Source organism: Peromyscus eremicus, chromosome 4 (genome assembly GCF_949786415.1).
Source record: "Peromyscus eremicus chromosome 4, PerEre_H2_v1, whole genome shotgun sequence".
NCBI lineage: Eukaryota > Metazoa > Chordata > Mammalia > Rodentia > Cricetidae > Peromyscus > Peromyscus eremicus.
The window spans coordinates 28612819-28625373 of record NC_081419.1 but is presented as its reverse complement, the minus strand read 5'-3'; the positions used below and the strand labels follow the sequence as shown (position 1 = coordinate 28625373).

The following is a 12555-nucleotide window of genomic DNA, read 5'->3' as shown; positions in this document are numbered from 1 at the left end:
TGTCACTTCTGTACATTGTCACACTTCAGAAGAGTCTCCAGAAAGATAAGCCTGATGTGGAAGCCATAAGAAATACTGGAATCTTCTGGCTTAAGATAAAACACTGGTAAATAACTGAACAAGAAATGCCAAGAATTTTGGGAATCCGGTGCCTGTGGTGCAGTGGGAAGTGGCTTGGACCTGCCTTGGCTCAGTGTTCCCGGCTCTGCTGACTTCCCATGGGAGACCTTGATTTGGGGGATGTGGGGATGTGGGGTGGCTTGGGAGAGAGGGCTGGGGGGGTGGAAGGAGGGAGGAGGTGGGATCTGTGGGTGGTATGTAGAGTGAGTAGAAAATTTCTTAATAAAGAAAAATAGAAAATAAAATAAAATAAAAGTGGTACTTAAAATTCAAAAAAAAAAAAGAAAGAAAAGAAAAAGCAAGAAATGCCAAGAAATCAACTTGACCACAAACAAATTTAATCATTAAGTGAGTGTTCTAGTTTGCTTTCTATTGCTGAAATAAACACCATGACCAAAAGCAATTTGGGGAGGTCAGGGAGGAACATTGTTTAATGGCTTGTTTTCCCTGTGTCTCAGTTACCTTTTTATTGCTGTGGTAAAACACCATGACCAAGGCAAATTTAAAATATATTATTAATTTAATAAAATTAATTTAATTTAATAAAAATTAAAAAAATAAAAGAAAATTTAATTTGGGGGCTTGTTTACAGTTTCGGAGAGTGAGTCCATGACCATTATGTCAGGGAACATGGCTGTAGGCAGGCAGGCATGGTTCTGGAACAGTAGCTGAGGGCTTACATATGACCCATAACCACAGGAAGGAGAGAGAGAGAGAGAGAGAGAGAGAGAGAGAGAGAGAGAGAGAGAGACTGGGCCTGCATAGGCTTTTGAAACCTCAAAGCTCATCCCTAATGATATACCTCCTCCAACAAGACCACACCTTCTAATCCTTCCTGAACAGTTTTACCAACTGGGGACCAAGAACTCAAACATATGAGCCCACGGGGCCCACTCTAACTCAAACCACCGCACTCTGGCTTGCTTAGTGACCCCCTCCTACATAACCTAGTACCACCTACTACCTCCCCAGAGCTAGCACTGGCCTCCCATCTTGATGATCAATCAAGAAAATAGGCTCACAGGCCAATGTGATGAAAACAATTTCTCAATCAAAGTTCTCTCTTACAACAACTCTAGCTTGTGTGAAATTTATAAGAAAAATAAAAGCAAAACAAAACAAAAAACCTAACAAGCACGGTGAGAAAAATATTTATAATCCACGTGACTACCTTTCTTACTAGGTGAGAAGTGCTACAAATTCATACAAGCACCTAAAATAGTAAAATAGAAAGAAACAGAAAAGATGCATACAGTGTATTAGAGTTAACAAGGCAAATGGATGGTGGAGCAACCAGATCCTGACATGAGAAAGAAAGAATTTGGACTCTGACTTCATCCTATATAAAAACAGTGGCGCACGCCTTTAGTCCCACCACTCGGGGGGCAGAGGCAGGTGGATCTTTGTGAGTTCTAGGCCAGCCTGGTCTACAGAGCGAAATCCAGGAAAGGCGCAAAGCTACACAGAGAAACCCTGTCTTGAAAAAACAAAACAAAACAAAACAAAACAAAAAACAGATAAAAATAAAGATTTCAATGTGAGCATTCAAACTATAAAACTCTTAGAAGAAAATAATATATTTGTGACTTGGGATAGGCAAAGATCTGACACTAAAAGCGTAGCAGCCACGTAGAAAGTCAGGGGCATGGCACTCTAACAGAAAGCCAAAGCTTTCATGTATCAAGGGATATTGCTAAGAAAGTGAAGAGACAACTCACTGAGGGAAAAAAAAAGTATTTTCATATCACACATCTGCTGAGGCCTTGGTATCCAGAACATATCAATTTGCAATTCACCAGCAAAAGACGAGGCAGTGTTCAAATGGACAAAACGTTTGATACGTATTCTTCAAAGGAAAAAAAAAACAGCTCAGAACAGCGGTTCAAGGTCATCCTCAGCTATGTAAGGACCCGGCTTAGAGGCCAGAGACTCTGTTACAAACAAATAAAAACTACTTAGGAAGGAACTGAAAAAACTATATTTAGCCGGGCGGTGGTGGCGCACGCCTTTAATTCCAGCACTCGGGAGGCAGAGGCAGGAGGATCTCTGTGAGTTCGAGGCCAGCCTGGGCTACCAAGTGAGTTCCAGGAAAGGCGCAAAGCTACACAGAGAAACCCTGTCTCGAAAAACCAAAAAAAAAAACAAAAAAAAAAACTATATTTATACAAAAATCTGTATTTGAATGTTGACAACCACAAATACGGACATTTTCAATAACTGGAATCAAATGACGTGTGACTTTTATGAATGGCTTCTTCCGTTTAGCATATTTATTTAAGTCACAAATATATTGTTTTCTTCTAAGAGTTTTATAGTTTGAATGCTCACATTGAAATCTTTATTTTTATCTGTTTTTATATAGGATGAAATCAGAGTCCAAATTCTTTTTTTCTCATGTCAGGATCTGTGGACAAAAGGTAAAAAGAACCCAAATATACATCACTTGATGAATGGATAAATAAAATGTGGTTATTTTAAATAACAGATCATCTAAAATATATATTTTAAATTTATTCTTTGAAAATTTTACACATGCATATAATGCATTTTGATCATATTCTCCCTCCTTTCCCATTGTCCTCCTAACCCCCAAAATACCCCTTACCAATTTTATGTCTTCTTTTTTTTTTTTAATAACCTGAGTCCAATTTGTGCTGTCCATGTACACTTGGGTGTTGGCCCATCTCTGGAGCCTGGGGGACCTACTAGAGACCATACCCTTAAAACTGACTTACTCTCCAAGCAGCCACAAAATCAATAGCTCTTCTGCTTACCTACTAGGTGCTACAATGTTGACTGGTTTGATCTTGCTCAGCTACAAAAGTAACGAAGTATTTATAGATGTTTCAATATGGATGAAAATATGCTAAACGGAAGAAGCCATTCATAAAAGTCACATGTCATTTGATTCCAGTTAGTGAAAATGTCCATATTTGTGGTTGTCAGGCACTGGAGTGTGGAGATAGGGTGGGGATAGGGACTGCTAATGCACATGAGATTTCTTTTTGGGGCGATGTAAATTTCTGGAATTAGATAATGGTAACGGTGGTACAAAGTTATGAACATGCTAAAGCCACCAAGTTGCACCTTTTTTTAAAAAGTCCTTTTTGTTTGTTTGTTTGTTTGTTTTTGAGACAGAGTCTTATTTTTCATCCCAGTCAGGCCTAGCACTCACTAGATAATTTAGCTAGTTTGGACTAAGATTCTTCTGTGTTGTTGGATTTTTCTTTTACTCTAGCCCCACGTTGGGTGTCAAAATGTTGGTTGTTTTTGCTCTTTTGGGGGGCCCATGACCAAGGTGCCAAATAAATCACACACAGAGGCTTATTCTTAATATAAATGCTCGGCCCTAGCTTGGCTTGTTTCTAGACAGCTTTTCTTAGCTTCAATTATTCCATCTATCTTTGGCCTCAGGATTTTTATCTCTGTCTATTCCTGTATATCTTTTCTTTCCTTCTTACTCTGTGTCTGGCTGTGTAGCTGGGTGGCTGGGTGGCTGACCCCTGATGTCCTCTCCCTTCCTCTCTTGTTCCTTCTTCTTCCCCCTCTCCCAGAGTTTTCATTCTATTTATTCTCTCTGGCTGCCAGTCCCGCCTGTCCTTTCTCCTGTCTTGTCATTGACCATTGAGCTCTTTATTAGACCATCAGGTGTTTTAGACAGGCACAGTAACACAGCTTCACAGAGTTAAACAAATGCAACATAAACAAAAGTAACACACCTTAAAATAATATTCACCAGCACTTCTGCCTTAATCTTTCAAGTGCTATGACCACAGATCTGTTCCACCGTGCCTACCCAAGCTATGGCTTAAAATGTTGACTTTGAAGGCAGATAAAGGATTCATTTATCTAATAAAAATGAGCTTAAAAATAAGGTAATAGATGATCAAACTCAATATCAAGCTTTTAATGTTTGATTGAAACAATAACCAGGATTGATTTTCCATTATTACATTAGCAAATATTTAAAATTTTGTACCACATAGTATTTCATAGCTACAAGGAAACACCTTTATCTAATTTTGTTCAGAGTAACAAGATATAGCATGTTCATAACTTTTTAAAAAACAAACACACTTCATTCAGATGTTGCAACATTTGCCTTTAATCACAGCACACCAAGACTGAGGCAGGAGAACAATGAGTTTGAGGTTAGTCTGGGTTACATAACAAGTATAAAATAAAACAGATAAACAGTATAAAACTCAAAATAAAGCACATTTTGAAACATGAAAAAAAACAGTATAAAACTCAATAAATTTATAAAATTAGATAGGGCCTTAAGAGATAGCTTTGTCAGTGAAGTAGGTGTTTGCCACATAATCATGAGAACCTGAGTTCAGTCCCCAGTATGCACATAAAAAGTCAGACATGATGGTGAGTGTAATCCTAGCACAGTGGAAACAGAGATAGGTAGATCTGCGGAGCTGTGGCCAAGCAGCCTCTTACTTCGGGTCCCAGGGAGAGAGCAAAAGACAAGGTCGATGGGCTGGCTCCTGAGGAATAACACACGAGGTTGTCCTCCACATATACTCACACACATGTGCACCCCTAAACACACGCACACCAACGCTTCACTTCCAAAAGATGAGTCTATGCTTTTGCTTTTATACACACCTGTATAAAAGCTGTTAGCTATAGCACTGTTACCAAGACTTAAACCACTGGCCACAGCTAAATAGTCACACAAGGAAAAATCAGCTACTATGAAATAAGATAAACTTACATGTAGGAAAATGCCTACAATATGTTTTTTTTAAATGTATTTTTATTCACAACTACAAATATATATAATGCCAAATCTATATGTATTTTTACACATGTACACCTATATTTTATAGGTATTCTATTCATAGTACTTAAAAGGTATGTTACAGAGAACATTTGAGAGATGAAATCAGTTTCCTAGAGATCACCATTTATGTTATCTATGATTGGAATTTTATTTAGTTTTATTTAGCATGGGTTATCACATATTAATTTATAAAAATGTTCTCTCCTGTTAGTTGCCAAGAGTTTATATCATTTTGTACCTAAGGAGAAAAAGCTGGACTTTGGAAGTAAGAGGACGGTGCTGGTGGTCCATAACCCTGCCACTCAGGGGATGACGATGCCTGTGGGGATGAGAGGTGCTAACATGACAGGGAAATCGTCAACTTCACCGCCACCAGTGGAATTCTGTGCACACCTCACTGAATGTGAGGAGGACAATTTTCCGTGTCCCGTGAGAGCAGGCTCCCATTTTCTCAATGACTCTGTCCCTGGGAACTGGCTCAGGCGCTGCACACACAACAGTTGTTTCCTTCTCCTATTGCTAGATTATAGTGGCTATGCTTATGGAATAGATGAAAGGTGCCATGATATGAAGAGAGAGGGCCTTTCAGTGTCCTCTATGAAATGGCTGGACAGAACACTACTGCCTTTGATGGTTGACACTATGCTATATGTGGTAAAACCCAAAAGTCTAAGTAATGGACTTGTAAGGATTTTTATCCCCTATGCTTTAAACAGGGAAGCCGCGCCATTTCATTGGTAAATGTAAACGTTAATGCGGATGAAGCCGAGTTTGCCTGCTAATATGGCTAGGCGTGTGTGTCTTCCCAAATTAGTGGATAGGCGGTGATTTCTTCTCTAATACAGTAATAGATGTGCTGCTGCTGCTGTTGCACAGTTAAGACCGGAAATAAAATTGATTCTCCTTTTAAGCTGTAATTAGATTTGTATACATTTTGATTTGATTGCATGTTTAAGTTTGGGTAATTTCACCTCTCTTTAACTAAAAATAAAGCAAAAAAACAAAAAACAAAAACAAAAAACAAACAAAAAAAACCAACCAGTAGTTATTTTCTAATCTGAAGTGAAGTTGGAGCAGAAAAGAGCAAACACCTCTCTGTCACCACAGTCTTGGAGAAATGAGAATGGTGTGGAGGAGGACGCTGGCTAAGCGTGGACCTTATGTTTCTCCAGACAGTATCTCACCCTGTACCCCAGGCTGGCTGCAGGCTGCTGGGATTACACACGTGTGCCACCACGAGGGGGTTAGCAGGAAGTCTTAATGGGATTTCGAATGGATTCCTCTCTGCCTCCTTCAGAACGCCTTTTAAAATTTAGGTAGGATGCGGATCTAGACACACCATACACATGTATTGAAATATCACACTTTGCCCCACAAATATGCGCAGTGACTGTCTCTCAAAGAATAATCTCAAAGAATAGGGAGGGCAGACCCCAGAGTGATGAAGGAAAACCAGCGCAGACACCAGGCAGCCTTCAGGTACCGCGTCTTCTCCAGAGGCCAGCCAGACACTGGACCACAAGGTGGCTCAGCTAGGAAAGATACCAAGAGCTCTTTGTTCTCCAGTCACCGTGAACTTTTAGAAAAAGGCGTGCACGGTCCGCTCTGTTTCATTACTTAGTTGAGTGGTATCAGGAGGGAGCGGTTTGCAACCGGCCCACTTCTCAGCTGCGGAGCAGCACGGCTGCAAGCGACGGTCCAAGCCCTTGGAAATGCCACCACACTCTGGGTCTCAGGTCGGGGCTGGCGATTGCTTTAAATTCTTCGTTTGCCGTGAATTCTGTTCAGTTAAAAAAAAAAAAAACTGACACATTTCAAATCTAGACAGACAGGGAGCATCTGAAAGTTCCCGTGAGGCAGGCAATCGTGTTGGGCTGTCTTGGACAGGTCTGTGATAGTATCTGCATTTTGTTTGTTGTTGTTCTCTCTCTCTCTCTCTCTCTCTCTCTCTCTCTCTCTCTATATATATATATATATATATATATATATATATATATATATATATGTATGTATGTATGTATGTGTGTGTGTTATTTACTGGCAAATTCCAAGTGAAGCTATCACTGATGAATATGAAATGGCCAGTGACTATGATTGCGATGCTACTTGTGTCCAGAGCACAGACTTCAATTGACCACGAGCACCTGTTCAGACCAGAGATGATATGACACATTGGGAAACTGGGAAAACAACTCAGTAGATCTCAACAGCATTTACAAATAAAATCAAGGGTGATAAAATGGACAATATTAGAGTTTATACTCTACAGTAAAGGTAGACTGTTTATGGAGCCCAAGTTCATCGTGTGTGTGTGTGTGTGTGTGTGTGTGTGTGTGTGTGTGTGTGTAATAGTAGGTTTAACTTCAGATCAGATGCCTCCCTTATATTCATAGTCTCAAGTACAAAAGGTATCCAAACTAGTGCTAACAAATCACAGCCCACAGCAAAACCAAAGCTTGTGGAGTGTACGGCCTGCAGAATGGCTTTCATCTCTAGATATTGGGGAACAGATCCAAGTGAGTATTTCATGGTGAAAATTACGTGATCTCAAACTTTCATGTCTACATGGTACTGTTGGAATCTAACCATTCCTGTGTGTTTCCATATTGTCTGTGGCCACTTCAACAGGTTTGAGTCCAGTATTTAGGACAGTTACTTTATGGCTGACAAAGATTAAAAAAGGATAATATTTATGAAAACAAGTTTATCAAACCTTGATCTAGAGGAGTTGTGTGTGTGCATGTGTACAAATATGTTCATGGGGGTGGTGCATATGCACATGCGTGCACTTGTGTGTGGAAGCCAGAGGTTAATCTCTGGTGTTTTATCTAAGATGCCAACCCTGCTTATTTGACATCAGGTATCTCACTGGCCTGGCCAGAAGTTGTTGAGTAGGCAAGGCTGGCTGGCCAGTGGTCCCTAGGACTCGTCTGTCTCTACCTCCTTAGCTGTGGCATGATAAGTGCAGGTCACCATGCCTGGCTTTTTGCATGAGTTCTGGGGGTTTGCATTGAGGTCCTCATGTTTGTATGACAAGGTCTTTGACAATTACTGAACCCTCTCCTCACTAGAGAACTCATTTTTGTGATGCATTTTTCTCATGTGTATATCATCAGTATATATGTTTACACTAATTTGTTGAATGCCTAGAGGAAAGAGGCATTTGGGGATGCCATGGGTACTACTGAAACTTTCTACAAAAAGTCAAGGAAAAGATAAAAATAACTCAAAACCCTACCACTCAGGTTGTAAGCATTTTAACCATCCTTGTATGGTTTTCAGTCTTTTACGAGACAGGAAGTGAGTCTGATTAACACCAAGTTGTCAGGCCCCAATATCTAACTAATATCATTATTTAATTGAATTTGTTTCTGATTGTTAAGACAGACTTGTCTTGGGCCAAGGTAATTAGCAACTGAGTCCTCATGCTCATATACAAAGACTTAAGTGTTTAAAATAATTTTAAAATCTTTGAGAGCTCAAGGTGACATCCTTAAAATTAACGTAATTAAATGAGTAAGACACGAGTTTAATTAATAAAGCATAATGAAGAGAGGCCAGCCGCTGGCTTCACGTGTGGATGATGCAGTTGAGCCATAAGACATGGTGCTGGTAGAAGGCTGAGCACACACATGGCAGACAGAATAGACACAGTGTAAGCAAAGCTCTGTTATGGCAACTTTCTACATGATATGACCGACTTGTTTCCAGTTTTTACCATTTTTTTTCCAAACTCCGTGAACTCTATGTCAAAACTATAAGATTTTCTAGCAGCTACAAAAATTAGAGCAAATTCAGATGCTATTTCCTTCTGGTATCTTGAATCGTTCCTTAACAATAAGCCGGCGAAGTGGGTCCTCGCAGTGTGCCGTCCAGCTCTCTGTGACATGCACGACTAGAGGGCTATTCAGATGTGCAGAGCGGGCTGCTCAGATTTCTGCTCTTGTAAAGAGCACAGCAGTGAACTTCCCAGACTCTCTCAACAGTGACTGCCTGGTTGCTTTTTGAAAAGGCCACACCCACTCCCCATTCCTTGCAGGTGTGGAAGTTTGCCAAACTCTCACCAACATGGACTCCTATAAAACTTCTAAATCTTCATAGATCTGGTAGTTGAAAAGAAAGAATTGTATTTAAATGGTGTAAATGGTTTTTTTAAGTAACACTTATTTTACTTTAGTGTGTGTGTGTGTTTGTGTGTGTGTGTGTGTGTGTGTGTGTGTGTGTGTGTGACACAGCTTGCATGTGGCAGTTAGAGGACAACAATTGTTCTGTCTTTCCACCATGTGAGTCCCAGGAATTGAACTCATCAGCAAGTGACTTTGCCCATGGAGCCATCTTGCCAACCCTATACGCTTTTAGTCTGCGTTTCTGTGTTTCAGTTGTGTGTGAATGCCGCAGTGAGTGCTGAACCATGAAAGCATCTCACTCACTTCATTTGTTTGGTCTGTTTATCCCTGTGCGCCTTATCAGCCAATAGCCAGGAAACACTATCTTGCAGATGGTTAAGGTTTTTGCTTCCCTTGCAGAGGAGTGTTCGCATTTAAAAACATTTACAAGCTTGAAGTTCCTGGGGAGCTTCATGGGAAATCTCCTTACTTAATCTCACTCTACCCTGAGAAAATGGCAGATCAAAGAGTTGGACAGCATTGGCAGATGCCTCAGTCCCAGCTGTCTCTGGATTCAGACGTCCCAAGGAAGGGCCAGATCCCTCTCTGGAGAAGCATTTTTTTTTCTAAATAAGGGATAAAAGTGTCTTTTGTGTTCCCAAGTTCCAGAGCCTTAATTTTCCACGTGTGGATTCATATATGTTGACACTATCTTAAAGGAGTGAACAAAATTCCATGCAAGTCTTTTACCCAGATGACAGAGAAAGCATGCTTTGCAGTGCATGGCTCTTGAACTTCTTTGGTGGCAGATTGTGTCCAGTCCATCCTCATCCTTGCATCTTCCATGCCTTGTAAAATGCCTGGCACAGGATTAGAGAAGCGGGAACATCCATGCATGCATTGGAAATCTGGGAAGAGGAACTGGTTGATTTTTTTTTAAACTGGACTTTACTGTTTGGGGAAATCATTATATACAGAGGGTAATGGTTTAGACTTTGCTGGAATTAATGGCAAGAAATTGTAGATGATAAATATAAGTTCTCTCTAAAACCACAACTGACTGATTTACAAATGTGGATTCTGGTTCCATTTCTATTAGTAACCAGAAAGGAAAGCTTGATTATCACCAGAAACTCTGTTACTAAGGAAACCAATAAGGTCAAAGACCTCATTACTAATGAAGCTGAAAACACAAATTAGGAAACAAAAATCCATCAATGGCTGGTCAGAGAAGTCTCTAAAGAGTTATCGGACCTTGCTTGCTATTCACTTCCTTTTAAAAAACATTAAAGCTGAGATGTAATTCACACACAGTGCAACCCACCCTCTTGAGTGGACAGCTCGGTGGTCTTCAGCCTATTCACAAATATGCTGCAGCCGCCACACTAGTTTCAGAAGCTCCTTATCCTTGGTGAGCACTGATTCCCTTCTACTTATCTCTGGTTCATGGTACCTGAGGTCTCAAGCAGGTGGTGGCCAGTAGCATCATATCTTTGAAGGAGACCTGCTTCCACAATCCTGTCCTCTCTCTTCCACCTTCAGGAAATGCTATGGACCAAACTCAGAAACTCCAAGGAAGTTCAAGTTGGGCAATTGCTCTTCATCATACAAAGACATGTGAGATGGCTTGGGTAGGATCAATTCATGAACACGTGGATCATGGCCTTTGTGAAGAAGAATAGTAATTGCTACTGAGACTGAGGACTGCTTTCTTTTAAAGAGACACATTAGCAGGGCAAGTCCTTGCACATATAAACAAAGTCATCTGCCACCAGATGTCTAAGATGGAACCTGGAATTCAATGCATAACACAAAACTCAGGGTCACAAACACTGACAATTGGCCTTGTTTAAGGTCCCGGGGTTCAAGCCCAGGTACTGCTAAAAAGAAAATTAAAATAATATATATATAATAATATACATATGCCTAATTATAGATTTCCACAATATATAAAACATTTTATGTATTAAAACATATGTAAGACCAGGTATAATGATGCACACTTGTAATTCTAGTCCTTGGAAAGCAGAGGCAGGAGGATCACTGAAAATACAAGGCCAGCCTGAGCTCCACAGAGAGACCCTGACTTCAATGAAATAAGAAGTAAAACTAAAAATGTAAGAAATGCGTGTTCCAGGGACAAATAGCCAAACTAGTGGAAACACATGAACTATGAACCAGTAGCTGAGGAGCCCCCAACTGGATCAGGCCCTCTGGATAAGCAAGACAGTTGATTAGCTTGAACTACTTAGGAGGCCCCCAGGCAATGGGACCAGGACCTGTCCTTAGTGCATAAGTTGACTGTTTGGAACCTGGGGCCTATGCAGGGACACTTTGCTCAGCCTAGGTGAAGGGAGGAGGGGACTGGACCTGCCTCAACTGAATCTACCAGGCTGAGCTGAATCCCCAGGGGAGACCTTGCCTTGGAAGAGGTGGGAATGGGGGGTAGATTGGGGGGAGGGTGGGTGGTAGGTGGGAGGAGGGAGGACAGGGGAATCCATGGCTGATATATAAAATTAAATTAATTATAAAATTAAAAGAAAAAATGCGTGTTCATGCTCTACCTAAAATCATCCCACCTCCAGCAGCAGCCTAGCAAGCTCAGGTATGAAACTAGCCCATCCCTAGATAGCCCCTTAGTTCTTGCATTGTGTTGTTAGGATTCTAGATCCTAGCAATGCAATGCCCAAAACATAAGGTCAAAAAGCAAAACAGACAAACCAGGGCCATCTGGAAAGACACATATTCACTTTCCTATGTGGATATTAGCTTTGAATCTTCGGATATGTGCATTTAGACTGGGGTTCTCATAGAAGTCAGAAAGGGTCACCGGTAAGGTGGGAGGAAGGAGATTTCAAGCTGGAGTGAGTATAATAGAACACAGGTGGTAGGAAGTTGGAAAGGGGAATAACGGTGCAGAGAGGGTCACATGGAATGGGGAGGGGGAACAGGGTAGAGGAAGGGGAATGAGAATGGATAATTGACACTAAAGACCTTTGAAAAAGCCATTGGAAACCTATGATTGCATAAGCTTCCTAAAATCTATATGTGTATCAAAAGAGTTGAAATGGAGTTACTCTATACAGATGCACAATGCCAGATGTTATATATCATCAAACGAGAAGCACAGTGTTGGTCAGTGAGGTCCCATATACTCCTAAAACAATACCAGTTATTGCCATTGTTAGTTTCCTCCCAGAACTTGATGGTAAGACTTTATTGCTGAAGTTACCATATATCTGAGTGACAGAGCATAGAGAAATCAAGCTGGTTCTGACATGGAAGATTCAACCCTCTGGGCAGCTTTTATACAGCCAGAGGGTTCTATGCATGCTCCTGGGGGAGAAAAGAATCAATAGTCTTACCCAGATGGGAACACTGAGCTACATTAACAACCAACCTAGCAAGTGCATCCATTGATATAATAGTGGCATGAATGGACCTCATGGCTGGTACTGTTAACTGGGCCAAGAACCTGCAGCTGGGTAGGTCATAGATTCTAGAATTACTGCTATCACTTAGTTAAGTGGACAA

General features: G+C 40.8%; 1 non-coding gene across 1 annotated transcript; it reads left to right on the top strand.

Moving 5' to 3' along the window:
- Positions 1–5417: 5417 nt before the first annotated feature.
- On the top strand, positions 5418–5535 carry LOC131910158 (small nucleolar RNA SNORA29). The gene has a single exon (XR_009379019.1). It is a non-coding gene; the product is annotated as a small nucleolar RNA SNORA29 (small nucleolar RNA).
- Positions 5536–12555: the final 7020 nt, after the last annotated feature.